Source organism: Rutidosis leptorrhynchoides, chromosome 2 (assembly GCF_046630445.1).
Source record: "Rutidosis leptorrhynchoides isolate AG116_Rl617_1_P2 chromosome 2, CSIRO_AGI_Rlap_v1, whole genome shotgun sequence".
Lineage (NCBI taxonomy): Eukaryota > Viridiplantae > Streptophyta > Magnoliopsida > Asterales > Asteraceae > Rutidosis > Rutidosis leptorrhynchoides.
The window spans coordinates 388,692,960-388,711,950 of record NC_092334.1 but is presented as its reverse complement, the minus strand read 5'-3'; positions in this window follow the sequence as shown (position 1 = coordinate 388,711,950).

The following is an 18,991-nucleotide window of genomic DNA, read 5'->3' as shown; positions in this document are numbered from 1 at the left end:
AAATCTTATCTTTCTTGGGGGATTTTGCTATGAAATATATGTTCCTTTTTAGCCTTATCAATATCCCCACACTTGAGCGTTGCTTGTCCTCAAGCAATACAGTCTTGAAATAATATAATACATCACACGAATCACTTCTTTATTCTTCACACTTTGTACATCAGTGATTTTGATAGAGCGGTATAAACAATGATATTAACAATAGAACCATGGTTAAAGGTGGGTGTGTCATCCACAGTTGCCTCGGGTTTAGGTCAACGACACTTGCAATCAAATAGCCGATTTACTTTCGGTTTCCAAAGCAAAGTGCACATTTGAAAGGCGGTTTACAGTCCCACATGACTATAAAAATTTAGATCCTTTAGGAAATAGGATCTTTATGAAAACATTTGATCTTTTGAAAATTCAATCTAGCTTTTACCCTAGATAAGTTTTCTGATTTGATCCACCATTGGTGTTGCAAAATATATTTGTGGATCAATATTTTGGCTAAAACTTTTAGGTTCGTGTAATCCACTGCTATCCCGGTATCGGAAAGCACACATCCAGTTTACTTGTTCCGTATATTACCTTTCGGTAAACTACCGTCCGGTTGTAAAGGAAAGCGATGAATAAGAAACTGTTAAGGCAATGTCCCGTGACATGCAGATGATTATGGTCTTATTAACGTGTCGGATGCTAGAACTATCCTTGGTAGGAGCGATAGTAAAGATCATCCTATAATTTTTTTGGTCTGGCACAAGGTCCTGTCTCCGACCATGCTATGCAACCACCGTTCTTACGGTTGACACCCGATTTGGTTCAGGTGACCTAATGAATTCCAGGTGAATTTCTTAGGATTTTACGTTCAATGGTAATGAACGCATTGAAAATGGTTTTTCAGAAAACAAATCGGTTTGTATTTTTGATCAAAATATTTTCTCGTTCAAGCTCGAGTTTAGATATCATTGAATTCCATGAGTTTGAATTCTCAATCTTTAAGGTCAATCTCAAGGATTGAGTAATATCAGTCTTAAAAGCTGATTTTTAATCTTTAAGGAGATTATCCTTTCTGGGGATCTGATTCATTAGTCTTATCAAGCTAATTTGCACGGTGCCTCCCCATTGTACGAGATAAATCCTTCTCATGGTTAGGATAAATCTGACCACTTGGCGACCCTGTTTGATGCTGAGGTCCGTGGATTTCCTGCTGATTTTAGTGATGACTTTTCTAGATTTTCGTCAACCTACAGCTGGTCTGGACGACAACTTCATGACCTAAATCAAGAAGCGCGTGTCTTTTTCGGAAGACTTTACTTCCTTTTAATGATGGAATTGATTCATCGTGTAGATCCATCTCTTTTTTCAAAAGTATTACAATAAATCGGGTAAAACAGTTAATTTAGTCCAAAACAAAAGCACCTGCAATAAACTTTACACAAACATGTGATAGATAGTTTTTAATTGAATAACTTGGTATATTCTCCCCACACTTAGCTTTTTTTTTATTCTTTTCTTTGCCTTTTTATTCTCTTCTATCCCATTTTAAATAAATTCAAGCGTTTTGGGTTGTTTCTCAATTTATGTCCTTTTCGAGGTAACGATAATTTCGGTATTATCACCTAGTTTTCATCGTTCATAAATATGTATAAACATGATTTTGAGTTCATTTAATTGAAAATTTTTCAAATTTTCACAAAATTTGGCAATTAAAACAAGTGTAAACCCGAAAGAATTTATAACCCTTCCCCACACTTGAGATCTTGCAATGCCCTCATTTGCAAGAAATCAGTAAAAATTTAAATTCATGAGGGTGATTAGTGTAGAAAAATGATTAAAAATACCGAGTTTGCAAACATATTGTTGTTATTTCACATTTGATATTTGGTTTCTTGTCGTCAAAATTAGTACCTTTTTCTGAACTTAATGACAGTCTTTGAAAGTGCGTTATTTTACCCTGTTTTGTACATAAGATAAAATACAAACATATATATATATATATATATATATATATATATATATATATATATATATATATATATATATATATATATATATATATATATATATATATATATATATATATATTTTTGAAGTTTGGTTTATAACCCCACTTTTCAAAAATTTATAAAATATAATATTTTTGGCATACTTTAAATCAATAAAATTAAAAATAATGATAACAAAATTTGTCGCCCCGCCCTCGGGTAAAGCAATTTCGGCTCAACGACCTAGTCTTTAACTCACGACGAATTTTAGAAATCATTTTTTCAACTTAATGAATTAAAGTAAATTTTGTTTTTAAATATCACACAAAACTTAAAAGCATATTAATTTCATATAAAACCTAAAAAAAACAAAAATTCAGAATGGGGGGAGAAAACTAGTTCTTTAGTGTCTGCTAGCGGAAAAGACCAATCGGATTCCATTCTCGGAACTACACGAGAACAGAACAACTAACTCTAGACAGCATTTTCTTTTTTTAGAACATTTGAATCTCCCCACACTTAGGTAGCTGTGGTGTCGAAATTGTGATTAGCTTCATCGTCAATTTCTCTTGGCCCATAATCAACTTGCATATCTGTGACTTTCTCTTTAAGCCATTGGTCGGATTCCTGTGTAATATCCACAATTTCAACTAGCTTCACCTTTTCTTTAGGCGATAGATTGGATACTAATCGGTTACATAACTTAAAGTTCCCCTTACTTCTAGCATCGCGAATCCGTTTAATAAGTTTCTTCATTGAACTATTAATAACGGGATCATTTAATTTCGTATCAACAACGGGGTTCTTTGTTATCAAGTCATCATTAGGCGTTACTTCATTTTCCCCACACTTAGGCGTTTTAATATTGCTAAGTACAACCGTTGGAGTTGGTAAAACAACATGGTTCTTACCAATCGTTTTTACTGGTTCAACGGTTTTGGTTGGTGGAGATTTAGACTTTCGAATCATAAAGGTGATCGATTTGTCACCACTTTTAAGTGTCATTCTTCCATTTCCTACATCAAAGAACGCCCCGGTGGACGCTAAGAATGGTCGACCTAAAATTAGAGGAATGTTTGGGTCCTCTTCTATGTCAATGACAATGAATTCGACTAGAAAGGTTAAATTGCCTACTTGAACGGGTAGGTTGTCGGCAATTCCAACTGGGTGCTTAATGGTTTGATCAAAGAGTCGAACACTCATATCCGTTGGACTTAACTTACCTACACCTAATCTCTTATATAAGGAAAGAGGCATAACACTTACACTTGCACCTAAATCTGCTAGTGCATCATACATGACACAATCACTAAGTAGACAAGGAACAATAAATTCACCCGGATCACCTACCCTAGGTGGAGGTTTTGGTGGAACTGTCTTCACCGGGTTTATATTTATGGCTTTTGTTTCTTGCACTTTCTTATTCTTTTTCTTCTTCTTCTTTCCAGACGTATCACAATCTTTATTACCTATCACTTGCTCATACTCAACTCCTTTTCTTGGAAACGGGATGGGTGGTTTGTATGGTGCCACCACTGGCTTTACATACTCGGGTGGTGGTGGTGTAACTTCTTCATTGTTACTCTCATCTAAAACCTTCCCATCTTCTGGTGCTGGTTTTTCAGAATTCGTTGAAACCATATTAACATTCTCATTCCGAGGATTTACTTCAGTATTACTCGGTAGCTTTCCTTGTTCCCTCTCACTCATCATGCTAGCAAGAGTACCTACGTGTTTTTCTAGATTCAAAATGGAAGCTTGTTGAGTTCTTAATGACTGATCAAATCTCTCGTTCGTTTGGGTTTGAGTTTCAATAAATTGTGTTTGAGATTCAACTAGCTTGAATACCACGTCTTCAATATTTGACTTTTTCTCTTCGGTTTGTTGTTGTGGTTTATATAAGCCAGGTCTTTGTTGATTGAAAGTGTTGTTTTGAGTTGGTTGGTTATTCGGACCTTGTTGGTTATACCAGTTATTTTCGGGTCCTTTTGGATTGTAAAGAATGTTTTGATTTCGATTGAAGTTTAGCTTTGGCGGTTGATAATTATTTTGATAATTATTTCCCGGCCTTTGGTTCATATAGGAAACATTCTCTCGTTGTTCCAATGTTGGTTCAATGTGACAATCTTTCAATAAGTGTGGTCCACCGCATAGCTCACAACTGATTCGTATTGCGTGAATATCTTTATTCATATTTTCCATTCGTCTTTCGAAAGCATCTATTTTTGCTGAAACGGAATCAAAGTCATGGCTAGAATCGGCTCTAGCCACTTTAGATGAACGAAAAATATCTTTTTCTTGGTGCCACTCATGCGAGTGGGAGGCTGTGTTATCAATAATTTTGTAAGCTTCAGTTGCGGTTTTCTTCATAATGGAACCACCAGCTGTTATGTCGATGTCTTTTCGTGTAGCAACGTTGACACCTTGGTAGAATATTTGTACTATTTGGTAAGTGTCTAAACCGTGTTGAGGACATCCTCTCAACATCCTTCCGAATCTTGTCCACGCCTCATATAATGTTTCATTTGGCTTTTGCGCGAACGTAACAATTTCTCCTTGAAGTCTCACGGCTTTAGATGCCGGAAAGAATTGTTTAAGAAATTTTTCAACTAAAACATCCCATGTGTCAATCGCCCCTTCAGGTAACGATTCTAACCAATCTTTGGCTTCTCCCTTTAAAGTCCAGGGAAACAACATGAGATAGATCTGCTCATCTTCCACTTCTCGGATTTTGAATAGTGTACAAATTCTTTTAAACGTACGAAGGTGTTCGTTAGGATCTTCATTCGGTGCACCACTGAATTGGCTTTGGTTAGTTACCATGTGTAGAATTTGTCCTTTGATTTCATAATCTGGCGCATTAACTTCTGGCTTAATAATGGCGTGACCTTGGCCCGTGCGTGTGGCTCTCATTCGATCTTCCATACTTAGAGGTTCCGTTACTTCCATAATTGAATTCGTTGAATCGGTATCACTAGATGATTCTGATTTAATGGTTCGTTCCTCACCAATCTCTGTTTGAATGATTGGTGGCTCCGGAGGAAAGTTTAGTGGTTCAGGATCTACGAACCGTTCCTGAATATTCTCTGGATTCTCAATTGTGAGGTTGGGTTCAAAAAATGGATTATCGGAAATTTGAACTGAAGTACTTGGTCGACTGGATGACGATTCTAAAGAAAAATCAACGGCGGTTATATTTGCTAAATGTCTTGATCTAGTTACAGGTGGTGAACGTACAAAAGGTGGTGAACGTCTTGCTCGGTGCATTCACTGAATATCCTATTAGTTTTTAAAAAGAAAGAAAAATTATAATAAGTTATCCAATCAATAGACTTTTCTGATTTTGCCCACGTTTCGAATAGCCAAAAGATGCAGCAGAGGGGCAGGATTCGTTTGGTCTCAATATAATTGAGTACTGTTTGGCTCCAATAACCCGGTCCACGTACAAATCCAACTATTACTACGAACCAGAAAATTTTGATGTCTATCAATTTAACCACTTAAAATAAATTTTCGTAATTTTAAGAAATTTAGAGAAGAAGTAGAAAAAATTCTAAGTCCTAAAAACTAGAATGGCGAGAAATAAGAAAGAAATAGATTGCGCGTCGAAAAATGTCGAAAAATAAAAGGTCGAAAAATAGGCGTCGAAAAATAAAAATAAGAAAGTAGCGCGAAAAACGGCGTCGCAAAATTCTAAATCACCTAAATCTTAGTCTAAGGAATAAGCACTTAAGGGATTTTACGGCAAAGCCTAAAAATTCTAGAAATAAAAATAACTATGGCAAAACTAAACTTAATATTAAAAATTGTAACTATAGTCTAAAAATATAAAGGTAATAAAACTTAAAAAAAAAAAATTATAATTTATTATATTTTTAAAAAAAAAAATTTTTTTTTTTTAAAAATTTTTTTTTTAAAATTTTTTTTTTTTTTTAAAAAACGAATTTTTTTTTTTCTTAAAAAAAAACGTTTTTTTTTTTACAATTTTTTTTTTTTTTAAATTTTTTTTTTTTTTTTTTTTTTAAAACGAATTTTTTTTTCTTAAAAAAAACGTTTTTTTTACAATTTTTTTTTTTTTTTTTTTAAAAAAACGAATTTTTTTTTTACAAATTAATACTTTTTTTATAATTATTATTATTTTTTTCAAAACTTTTTTTTTAATTCATTTACTATTCATGAATAGTAAATGAAAAGAAATTAATTAATTTACTATTCACATGAAAGCGACATGATAGAAATTATTAATTACAAGTTACATAATATACCCCTGAAGTATTTAATAAATACGACTTTTTAAAACTTTTACGATTCAAAATATATTCTAAAATATTATTATATTATTATATTCTATTTCAATATTATTATATTATTATATTCTATTTCAATATTATTATATTATTATATTTTATTTTAATATTATTATATTATTATATTTATTAAATTATTATTATAATTAAAAATATAGCGTTTTAGCGCTCCCCGGCAGCGGCGCCAAAAACTTGATGGTGTAGCGTGAGGGTACGAAATAGTATTATTTTTACTAGGAAATACTACAAAATATGACACAAGTTTTATTAATTTACGGATGGGATATACCTAAACCTTGCTACAACACTATAGGCAGTGTACCTAATCGTAGAGTAGTGTAGTTTTTAGTAAGTCCGGTTCGTTCCACAGGGAGCTAGTGATTACGTACTATATTTTTATAAAACTATATTTATATAAATATATATATATATATATAAGTAGTAATATTATTATAAAAGGGGGGTTTTTACCGTTTAATGACCGGTTTGTCGATTTTATATTTTTAAGCGTAAAGATAAATGACAATAATTAAAGTGCGTAAAATAAATAAATGACGATAAATAAAATAACAATAAATAAAATTGCGATAGAATATGAAATAAAAGGATTATGCTTATTTAAACTTCCGTAATCATGATGTTTGACGTTTTGATTTTAATTAATTGTTACTCGGGTTAATTGTCCTTTGTCATGGTTTATTTGATACCTATCTGGTTTTTATCCATAATAGTCCATCGGTCATAAATATAAAGTGCGAGTGTCCTCGTCAAATTACCCTTATACCCGAGGTCAAATATTCCAACTAATTAAGGATTTAAACTGTGACGCAGTTATCACTTCTGTCAACAATTACACCAGTTATCACTGTATGTAATCTACCCCTGTTTTGATTAGATATGAATATTAATTTACCCACTTGATCAGTTTGAATAATCAATTACCCAACCCGAATAATTAATTAAATGATTATAATAGATTCCATATGAACGTCACTAAATAGGACAACCATAATCATTATTAATTATTAGGATAATTAATTTGAAGATAGGTTCGACAGACTCCAATGAGTTGTCACTCAATTAGACAATACCCCCCATCTATTAATAGTCAATAGTCCAATTTCCACAAGTGTCGGTCTTTTGCCCAAACCTTAATTATGGTACAAAGCCCAATTACCCAATTTTAGTAATTAGCCCAACATCATGATTACTTCGTTTTAAATAAGCATAATAATAACTTAGCTACGAGACATTAATATAAAAAGGTTGAACATAACTTACAATGATTAAAAATAGCGTAGCGTTACACGGACAGAATTTCGACTTACACACTCAAACGATCTCTATCATAAATCTTATTATTATCATAATTTAAAATTAAAATTAAGATTATTGTTATATCTTATTAAGTTAACATTATGATAGAGATATAGAATATAGATATTGATAATAGATAGATGGATCGATATATAGATTTAGGATAGAAAAATGTATATTTCAATTGATCGTTACATAGCCTTTTATAGGCGAAATTAGAAATTGAATTTTCATTTACGACCCCTGAACTATGCTCAATTAACAACTTTTTATTATTTAATATTATTCTTATTATGAATTATTTAAATATTATATTTTATTCTTGTGCATAGTTGACTCGTAATTTTTACACCGTTGCGTCGAGCGTTGAGAGTTGGTTCATGTCCTGGTTCCGGATTTTCGAACGTCCTTTCGTACAATTTTATATCGTGTACTTTGCGTTTTGTAACTTGTACTCTTGTCATTTTTAGACGTTCTTCATCAATAATTTGAACCTTTTTTATTGTATCTTGTACTTTTGAGCTTTTTGGACCTTTTTGTCTTCAAATCTTCGTTTTCGCCTTTTGTCTTCGCACTTATTAAATATAAACGAATATTACTTGAAAATGGAACAATTGCAACTAAAATCTTATCTTTCTTGGAGGATTTTGCTATGAAATATATGTTCCTTTTTAGCCTTATCATTCATCATAAAAGAATATCAAATAATTAATTGTCTTGGTCGGCCATGAACTTTGTGGTTGTCCCACATGCACAACATCCGAATTATTATAGTGTAAATATATAAGAACTTTAATACAATCAAGTTGACAACAACCCAAACAATTATGTGATTCAAGTCATTTACTCCTTTTGAATTGTAACTCCACGAATCAAACAAATAATTGCACTCTTTTCTTGTTTCATTGCATCGAACAATAGAAAAAAAATATAGCAATAAACGGCTACGGTTGGAGGTGCTTGTGGTTTTGAACATTTGAACAGAATGAATGGGTGTTCGTTTAAATGGGTTTTCGATGGTGGTTGTATGATGGTTGCAGAATGTAAAGAGATTGGTGGTCGTGGTTATGGTGGCGGTTCAAGGTTAGAGAGAGAGTAGTGGTGTTGTGGTGATTTGTGATTCAATGGGTGATTCAAATATAAACTGAAGACAATTATTATGTAGTAGTAGTAGTTGTAGAAACATTTAAGAGACGATGGTGGTGTTGGTTCATCCAGGAGAAAAAAGAAGGTATATATATATCTAGTATGTATGTGTATGTGTATGTATATGTAAGTATATATAATGTTATTGATGGTAATCGAATATCCGACTGGAACCATATCCAATTGTTTTGCAGTGAATGCAGTTAACACCAGTGGAGTAAAGAATAGAGAAAGGAAGATAAAGTTGATCTTGATATCTCATTGAGTTTGTTTTGTATCGATGGTTTGATATCAACATGTAACAAACTGGAGACAGGAACAAAATCATATATAGTTCGATGGAGATGTGAAACAGATAAAGGAGATATTTTAATCTGATTGTGATTGTGATTCCTAACAGATTTTGTTCTTATTATAGATTGATTTTTCTTTTTCCTTTACTGATTTGCAGAATAGTTACTTATAGAATGTAAATATATGAATGGTGCAGTAATGAGAGTTAATAGATGTTGTAATGTAGTGATCAATTAGTCGACTGTTAGAATCAATCAGAAAATAAAAGTGGAATAAGATGGCTAACAGAATTTGTTTTTATTCAATTGTCCTTTGATTCTTTCTGACAAGAAACAAAACTTTTTAAAGTGTTTGATCGGGATATGTAACTGATTGGATTATTCAGGTTATACAATTATTTGTTTATATATATATATATATATATATATATATATATATATATATATATATATATATATATATATATATATATATATATATATATATATAATTATATTAAAAATCATATTACTCTTAATAATAATAAAAATTTATAATAACATATTTGTAATCATAATAGTATTATTATTAATATTAATGAATATGATAATAACTATAAATTTATAACAACAATATTAATAATAATAATAATAATAATAATAATAATAATAATAATAATAATAATAATAATAATACTAATTATAATAATATTAGTAATAATACTACAACAATTTACATATATAAATTTCATATCTATATGTTATTTATTGAAAACAATGATATTAATAATACTGATTTTAATATAAATTTTACTATTGATAATAATAATAAAAATAATGATTATTATATTCTAACTTGTAACTAGATGTAATATATATTGCAATTTATTACAATTTATCAATTATGTAATATATTGAATCTTTAATATTAATTACTTATATATATATATATATATATATATATATATATATATATATATATATATATATATATATATATATATATATATATATATATATATATATACAATATATAATATTATAATTCCAAATACCATGTATATACATACACACATATATATTTAAAATTAATTGTTCGTGAATCGTCGGGAATGGTCGAAGGCCAATTGAATATATGAACCAGTTCAAAATTTTTGAGACTCAACCTAACAGACTTAGCTTATAGAGTCAAAATATATTAAATCGTATCGAGAGTTCGGTTTAAAATTAGTCGAAAATTTCCGGGTCACTACACTATCCTGGTCAATGTGCTGAGTCATCATCATCCTCTAGTGTCGGCAAGTACTCGAGAGGTTGCCCTATATCCAACTCAGGGCCTAGTAGTGAATCCAGACATATGTCTGACGGCAACTCCAGGTGGGATAAGCTCGGGAAAGGCTCCTCGTCAGGTATGCTCCAAGTGATCTCAAATGTCTGGGCTGTTGGTGGCTTAACTGAAATGGGAATAGTGACTAGGTGACAACCCTCAGGTAACTCAGTGACTGGAACTGGCTCGGTGACTGGAGCAGGCGGCGTGATGGGGTTGGAGTAGCATGTGCAGGAATGGCAGCTGAGGCAACTAAGTGAACTGAGGCCGGTGTGGAACACCTGGGCGTAGCTTGTCGTGTCGGCTGAACACGGTGCGCTAGCCAAAATGAAGATGGGCCCAGAGTACTGCGCGGCATCCCCTCGCGCTGGAGGTACGCTCTCAGAGCTCTGTAGAGTCTCTGCTGATCTCTGAGTAGTGCCCATGTAACATCAGGGTCACTCAAAGTGGCTCCGTAATGTATCACCATATGTGGCTCATGCGTATCTGGCAACTGTGTGTGCTCGGCTGGTCTCCTGGCTAAACGTCTAGATCGTCGAACGGGAGGAGCTGGCGGTGCTGTGCTGATATCCTCCTCAACGCTCTCCAATATCAATCGTCTTGGGCCTAATTGTCCTGTTGATGGCCTGTTCTGATCAGCACTGCTTTCGAATGAGTAAACTCTAGGAGTTCTCCTCCTACGAACTGGAATGTAAGCTGAAGCTCCTGGACTTGGCATTTCGCCTGGACACATTCAACAAACTTGTGAGTATTAAGCGCAAGTATGGCGCTTAGTTGTTAGTACACATAGATGATATCTTAAGACTGAAAATAATTGACATAAAAATAATAATAAGTAAAAAGGATAAGTAAGGGGTGCCTCCCAAGAGCGCTTTGTTTATCAAGTCGTTACATCTCGACTTTTCCTTGTCAGATCTTCAGAATGGATTAAAGGAGAAGAGGTGCTCCTCCTTATCGTGGTCTTCTAGATAGGCTTTCAACTGGTGGCCATTGACTTTGAAGTTACCAGTAGGTCCTTCCAATTCCACGGCTCCGTGTGGAAAAGCATGTACAACTTTGTATGGGCTACTCCATCTTGATCTAAATTTTCCGGCGAACTTCTTGAACCTAGAATTGAAGAGAAGAACTTTATCTCTAGGGGCGAACTTTGTAGGGATCAATTTTTCATCATGCGTAAGCTTTGTTCGTTCCTTGTAGATGTATGACGTTTCATATGCTTGGTCTCTTAAATCGGCGAGTTCGTTCATTTGCATTTTCCTATGTCTTCCAGTAACTGAGGGATCGAGGTTGCAGGTCTTCAGCGCCCAGAGAGCTTTATATTCAAGTTCCTGCAGAAGGTGACAAGCTTTTCCATAGATCATGCGGTAGGGTGTAGTTCCTAGAGGATTCTTGTAAGCAATCCGAAATGCCCACAGAGCATCATCTAGTTTCTCGGCCCATTTATTTCTATGATGGCCGACAGTTCGTTCTAAGATTCTTTTAAGTGCTCTGTTTGTGACCTCTGCTTGTCCGTTGGTCTGCGGATGATAGGCAGTGGACATTTTGTGGGTAACTCCGTATTGTTGCATCACCTTCATAAATTGAATATTACAGAAGTGTGTGCCTCTATCACTTATTATAGCACGGGGAGCTCCAAATCTGAAGAAGAGTCTCTTCAGGAAGTTGGTGACGACTTTGGCATCATTAGTTGGAAATGCTTGGGCTTCAACCCATCTGGAGATGTAATCTACTGCTACGAGGACATATTCTTTCCCGTTAGACTTTGGGAATGGGCCCATGAAGTCTAATCCCCATATATTGAAGATCTCACAAGCTTGGATATTAGTCCAAGGCATCTCATTCTTCATAGAGATAATACCTTGCCTTTGGCATGCGTCGCAACGCTTTACAAGCTCTTGCGCATCTCGAAATATAGATGGCCAATAGAATCCTGATTTGTAGACTTTTCTCGCGGTTAAGTTTGCTCTATGATGACCTCCAGTTGGTCCATGGTGACATTGCTGAAGAATCCCTGCTGCTTGCTTTTCATCTACGAACCTCCTGATTATCTGATTAGGGCAAATTCTAAACAGGTAAGGATCTTCCCAGTAGTAGTACTTGGCATCCCTGCAGAACTTCCTTCTTCGGGAGGTACTCAGCATACCAAGGAGTGTCAGTAAACTGTGATCCTATGTGAGTTTGTCCTAAACTCATAAGCTGTTCTTCCGAAAATTTATCTCTGATATCTTGTTCTGCAAGTTTTTCCATCGTTGGGTTTTCCAAACGACTAAGATGATCTGCTGCGACGTTCTCGGCTCCTTTCTTGTCTTTAATCTCGATATCGAATTCTTGAAGGAGTAATATCCATCGTAGGAGTCTTGGTTTCGCGTCTTGTTTGGTGAATAGATATTTGAGGGCTGAATGATCTGTATAGACTGTAGTTTTGGACAGGACGAGATAGGAACGGAATTTTTCGAAGGCGAATACTACGGCTAGCAGTTCCTTCTCCATGGTAGTGATTCTCTTGAGCTCCAGTTAAGGTTTTGCTTGCGTAATAGATTAGATGAAAGTGTTTATCTACCCGTTGTCCTAGCACAGATCCAACTGCGAAATCACTCGCATCACATATGATTTCAAAGGGTAGACTCCAATCAGGAGCTATCATGATGGGCGCATGTGTAAGCTGTTCTTTCAGATAGTTGAATGCTTTTCGACATTCTTCATCGAAGACAAACGAGACTTCCTTTCCTAGGAGATGAATGAGAGGTCGTGTGACCTTTGAAAAATCCTTAATGAAACATCGGTAGAAACCGGCGTGTCCTAGGAAACTCCTTACCGCTCTTACTGTGGTAGGTTTTGGAAGTTTAGTAATGGTCTCAATCTTAGCCTTATCAACTTCTAATTCAGAACTAAATTCGACTCTTCACACCGGGTGAGCATCTTGTCAAGGTTTGAAATGTAAATACCCGTCCTCATCCATAAGAATGAATACAATAACATATGATTACATCGTGAGGTATTTGACCTCTATATGATACATTTTACAAACATTGCATTCGTTTTAAAAGACAAACTTTCATTACATCGAAAGTTGACAGGCATGCATACTATTTCGTAATATCCATCTATAAATTATCTAATTTGTCATTTACTTAATCATAATCTTTACTGAACTCAACGACTTGAATGCAACGTCTTTTAAAATATGCCATGAATGATAATGCACGGCGGAAGATTTCTTTAATACCTAAGAATAAACATGCTTTAAAATGTCAACCAAAAGGTTGGTGAGTTCATTAGTTTATCATAATCATTCATTTCCATCATTTTAATAGACCACAAGAATTTCATTTCCATTTTTCATAAATATACGTCCCATGCATAGAGACCAAAAATCATTCATATGGATTGAACACCTGGTAACTGATATTAACAAGATGCATATAAGAATATCCCCATCATTCCGGGATATCCATCGGACATGATATAAAAACTCGAAGTACCAAAGCATCTGCTACAACGGATGGGGTTTGTTGGGCCCAATAGATCTATCTTTAGGATTCGCGTCAATTAGTAGACTGGTTTACTAATTCTTAGGTTACCAAGCAAAAAGGGGCATATTCGGCTTCGATTATTCAACCATAGAATGTAGTTTCAATTACTTGTGTCTATTTCGTCAAACATTTATAAAAGCAGCGCATGTATTCTCAGTCCCAAAAATATATATTGCAAAAGCATTTAAAAAGGAAGCAAATGAAACTCACAATACTGTATTTTTTAGTAAAAATACATATGACGATATTGAACAATGCAGGGTTTGGCCTCGGATTCACGAACCTATATCATTTATATATATATATATATATATATATATATATATATATATATATATATATATATATATATATATATATATATATATATATATATTAACACACATAATCGTAATTGAACAATTTCATATATTATAACCTATTTTATATATTAAATATACTAAATTTGTGTATATACATTTATAATGACTAATATTTATAAAATTATATTAATATATATTTGGTTAGTATTATATTAAAAATACTTAATTTGTTATATATGAATATTTATATAAAAATGCTAATGTGATTAATACATACTTATATGTAATATTACTAAAAGTATATTTTTATATATAAAATGTTTATTTGGTAATATAATATCAATAATAGTAATAAAAGTTGTTTTTGATTATAATGATAATAATACTACTAATAATAATAACTATAAAAATAAAGATTTTACAATATTAATACTACTAATATTTATATTAATATCTATAATGATAATACTAATAATAAAATGTTATATGTTAATACCTATAATAATAATAATAATAATAATAATAATAATAATAATAATAATAATAATAATAATAAAAATAATAATAATAATAATAATAATAATAATAATAATAATAATAATAATAATAATAATAAGATGATAATATTAATAAATGAATAGATATGTAACTACCTCAAAGGAGTAGTCCTAAAAAAATGCCAAAGTCCGGGTTTTGAACCCGCAACGTCCCGCTAACCCGATAATGTACTAAACCATTTTTCTGCGTTAATATGGATTCTATTTTCATTTAACTCATTTTATGTGTTCCTCACATCTTATAATCAACATCCTAACAACCCATCATGGCGACACCATTTATCTTTATGATCATCACGGTTTCATCTTCATAGCATCATCATCATTGTCGCCATTTATCAAGCATCATCAACATTACTTAATCATAATCATAATCTAATCATCATCTCATAATCATCATCGTCAATATCATACTATTATTATCAACTTTTAATTATCATTATCATCATACGGTTTTTATCATTATATTTATATCAACCTCATCATCATCTATACTGCGTCCCATATCATCATCATTTTATTTTCATTATCAATATTAAGATTATTATCGTCATATCATATATCATAACCTCGTCAAGATCATAACTCGTCAACCTCACTTTTATCATCCTAAACATAACTATATCGCTAAATTATCATCTCCTTCACGTGAATCGATCGTCATTCACTTCTATTTAAATTTTGGGCTTCGGTCCACAATAGGAAACTGAAACATATCAACCTACTAACCATTTAATTAAGCCCAACAAATTACATAAGCCCAAAATTGATATAAGTCCAATACAGATTCATGAATCAAATAGAAAGCAATAGGTGGGTCTTTGGTTTGGTTTTATTCAAACGACAATCAGAGTGGAAATAACAACAACGGTTCATTATAACATCACATCATCATTTAGTGGATTTTGTTTAAGAGGTGTCGGCCCAAAACAAAGTCACAACATGTGACCCGAGATATTATTTAATCAAGTCCATCCATAAATCGTGATTAATAAAGCAAGAGTTTTTATTCTTTGTGGGGTTCGGGTTCCAATCAAAACATACAGAAGCAGCCGTATAACATCAACTTTATTAATCACAAATCAATAAGTGGGGCTATATGCTTTATCATGTGTCGACCAACAAAACCAAGTGTAATTCGATGGATTTTTTATTCAGCAACAAAATAACCGAAATAGCAGCAACAAAAATTGGTTGGGTGGTGGTTTGTTAAGCTTGAAACAGAAGCAAAAGTAACAACAAATGTTTGAAACAACAAATGAGTTTCATAGTGATGGTTGGTGATGATTTCATGGTGTGGCGGTTTTGTGATTCCAATAAAGATAGAAATGAAAAAAGAAAGCAATTTATCAAGTTGACGATGGTGGTGGCTTTCGGACTGAACACAGCAATAATAACAATTGTAGCAATAACAGTTTTCAATGGTGGAAGTCATGGTGGTTATGGGTTATTGATGGTTGTTGTAGTGGGTTTGAAATGGGTTTTGTTGGGCGATGAAACAGGAACGAAAAGTGAGAAAGAAAATAACAAAGGTGGTGATAAAAGGGGCGATTAATGGCAGTGGTGGAGGTGGTTTATGTGTGATCAAAACAGAAATCTGCAGCAGTAGATTAAGATATTTGAAGGTGGTCTAAAACATCATCACAACAATGATGATAGTTATCGGTTATGGGTTGTGGGTTGTTGTAGAAACAATAAATAAATAAAAATAGGTAGTATAGCAATACCGTAGTTGCATTAGTTGATGGTGGTGTGCATAAAATGATGAGGTGATAGTAGTTTGAGGTTGTTGAACGGTGGTGATGATTATAGTCACGAGGTGGCGGTTTATAATTGTTCATAGCAGCAGCAAGAACCGAAATACGATCGTGGTGGTGGTGAAAAGTTTAGGGTGAAGGTGATATGGTGGTGATCAAGTTTTGCAAGGTGGTGATGGTTGCTCGTGATGGTAGTGATTACGGTTTGAAGTGGGTAAACGGTTGTGATTCACGGTGATAAAGGTTTTGCATAGGTGTTTAAAGAACTCTTATGAATGTGAAATTTTTAGAGAGATAGATAGATGGAGTAGAAACAGGTTGACTTATAAAACTATCCAGACACCCACACTTTCAAAATCCCGTGATTACTCTTTACAGCTCATAGATTAAGTTGTCGACCATAAATCACGGAATTTGAAAATAAAAGTTAAAAATCTGATGTTGATTTTTAACAGAATCGAATAATTGATTTTTATATATATTATATTATATTTAATATTAATAATTAATAAATATAAATATATTATTAATAAAATATTGTTAATATTATTAACATAAATAAAAATAATATTAATAAAAATAATAGTAATAATAATACTAAAAAAAAATATTACTGATACTTGATATTAATACTAACGTAAATTTTACTATTAACAATAATAATGAAAATAGTAATATTGATATAACAATCATATTTTTAACTTGTAATTTATTATATTACCTATTATTGATTAAGTAATATTTGGTAATTATAATATGTACATAATAACCTATATTGAATATTAATTTTATACACATTACAATATAGATAAAATAATAATCATGTACAGAAATCATATATGTTTATATATGGATTTACTTCAAAATCAACATTATTATCGTGCATATTATTTTACATATTTATTTATAATTTATAGTTCTTGAATCATCGAAAGCGGTCGAAAGGTAAATGAATACATGAACACAGTTCAAAGTTTTTGAGATTTCAATATTACAGACTTTGCTTATCGTGTCGGAACATATAAAGATTAAGTTTAAATTTGGTCAGAAATTTCTGGGTCGTCACAGTACCTACCCGTTAAAGAAATTTCATCCCAAAATTTGATTGGGATGGTCATGGCTGACAATAAGTATGTTTTTATGACTCATGCGATCTGAAAATTAGAGTTTTATCATTAGTGAGTAATATGGATAAAACAATTTATTTATGTGAAGAGTACAAGTGAAGCTATCACAAAAGAGTGAAATGAGTAAGTGTGGATTCGTCATATCTTTTGACGTAGATGGGATTGATTTTCGAAGTTCAAGAGATTTGGAGAAAATCTTAGTAACAAGATTTGATTAAGGAAATTAGGATCTGCTTTAAATACAATCATCCATTTTGATTGCTCTGTCAGAGATTTTCCTATAAATCCACCTCCTTCATTTCCTTACAACTCACACCTTCTATTCTTTCTCCCTCAACTCATATTTTAAAGTATTCGTCATTATGCTCCATCCAGTTCTGATTCTCGATATACTTCTAACTTTCATATCGGTCATTCTTCTTTTTCATCTACCGCTGAAAGAATCTATTTACTTCTACTATACTCTTGGTTTTATAGTTTATTTAGTTCTCCCTTGCCTTTATGTTGCTATATGCATCGATATATACGGGTTGTAATTTCCAGGTTGTTGTTGGGCTTTATATCCTCCCTTATATTTCGATGCCCCTGCTTCTGTCTTCTATAATCATTGTCATCCCCAGTTAATACTTTATTTTATTTGCTGCGATTTATACCCCAATTTTTATTTTGGAGTTTTGTCCTTTCGTTTCTTCTTCTTGTGATTAAGCACCGCTTATAATGGTCCAGATTTGCAGATATGAATTTTAGAATGAACATTGTTAATGTTTTAAGAAGGAAATTGTAATGGCACGATCTTGACTTGTCAAATTACTAGAATACCTCGAAAAAGGTCGAATCATCAAGGAATATTTTCTTGATATTTTAGAGGTTAAATAGAATACAAGAGTCATATAACATGGCACATGATGATGTTATGATCTGTGAATCATCACGTTCCATTTAGAAACTCAGAATGAATTACTGTAATATAATCACGTTGATCAAGTGTCATTATATTATACTAACTCATGCTTCAGCTCCCAACACTACTTCAAAAATATTCCTATTTTAAACTCGAATGTTTCAGAATTTAGAAACTAAAATAGTTTCTTTTATGATGTAATACAGATAGCGTGAAGAGGTAAATGATTTCAGATAATATTAATTATGAAAATATCTTCAGAAATATGGAGGATATTTATAATGAAAGATATGATGATATCTTACGATTTCTAATAACAGAGGATGATGAAGAATATTGTCCGCAGGGGTTTATGATCAGGAGTAAGATATTTGTTAATGACTTCAGCAGATACTGAATCATTTAGATTCTTTGAATGTAGGTTTCGTCCTTATGATTTGTCCATAGCCTCTTTCATACTTTGCTCAATCCATTTTCC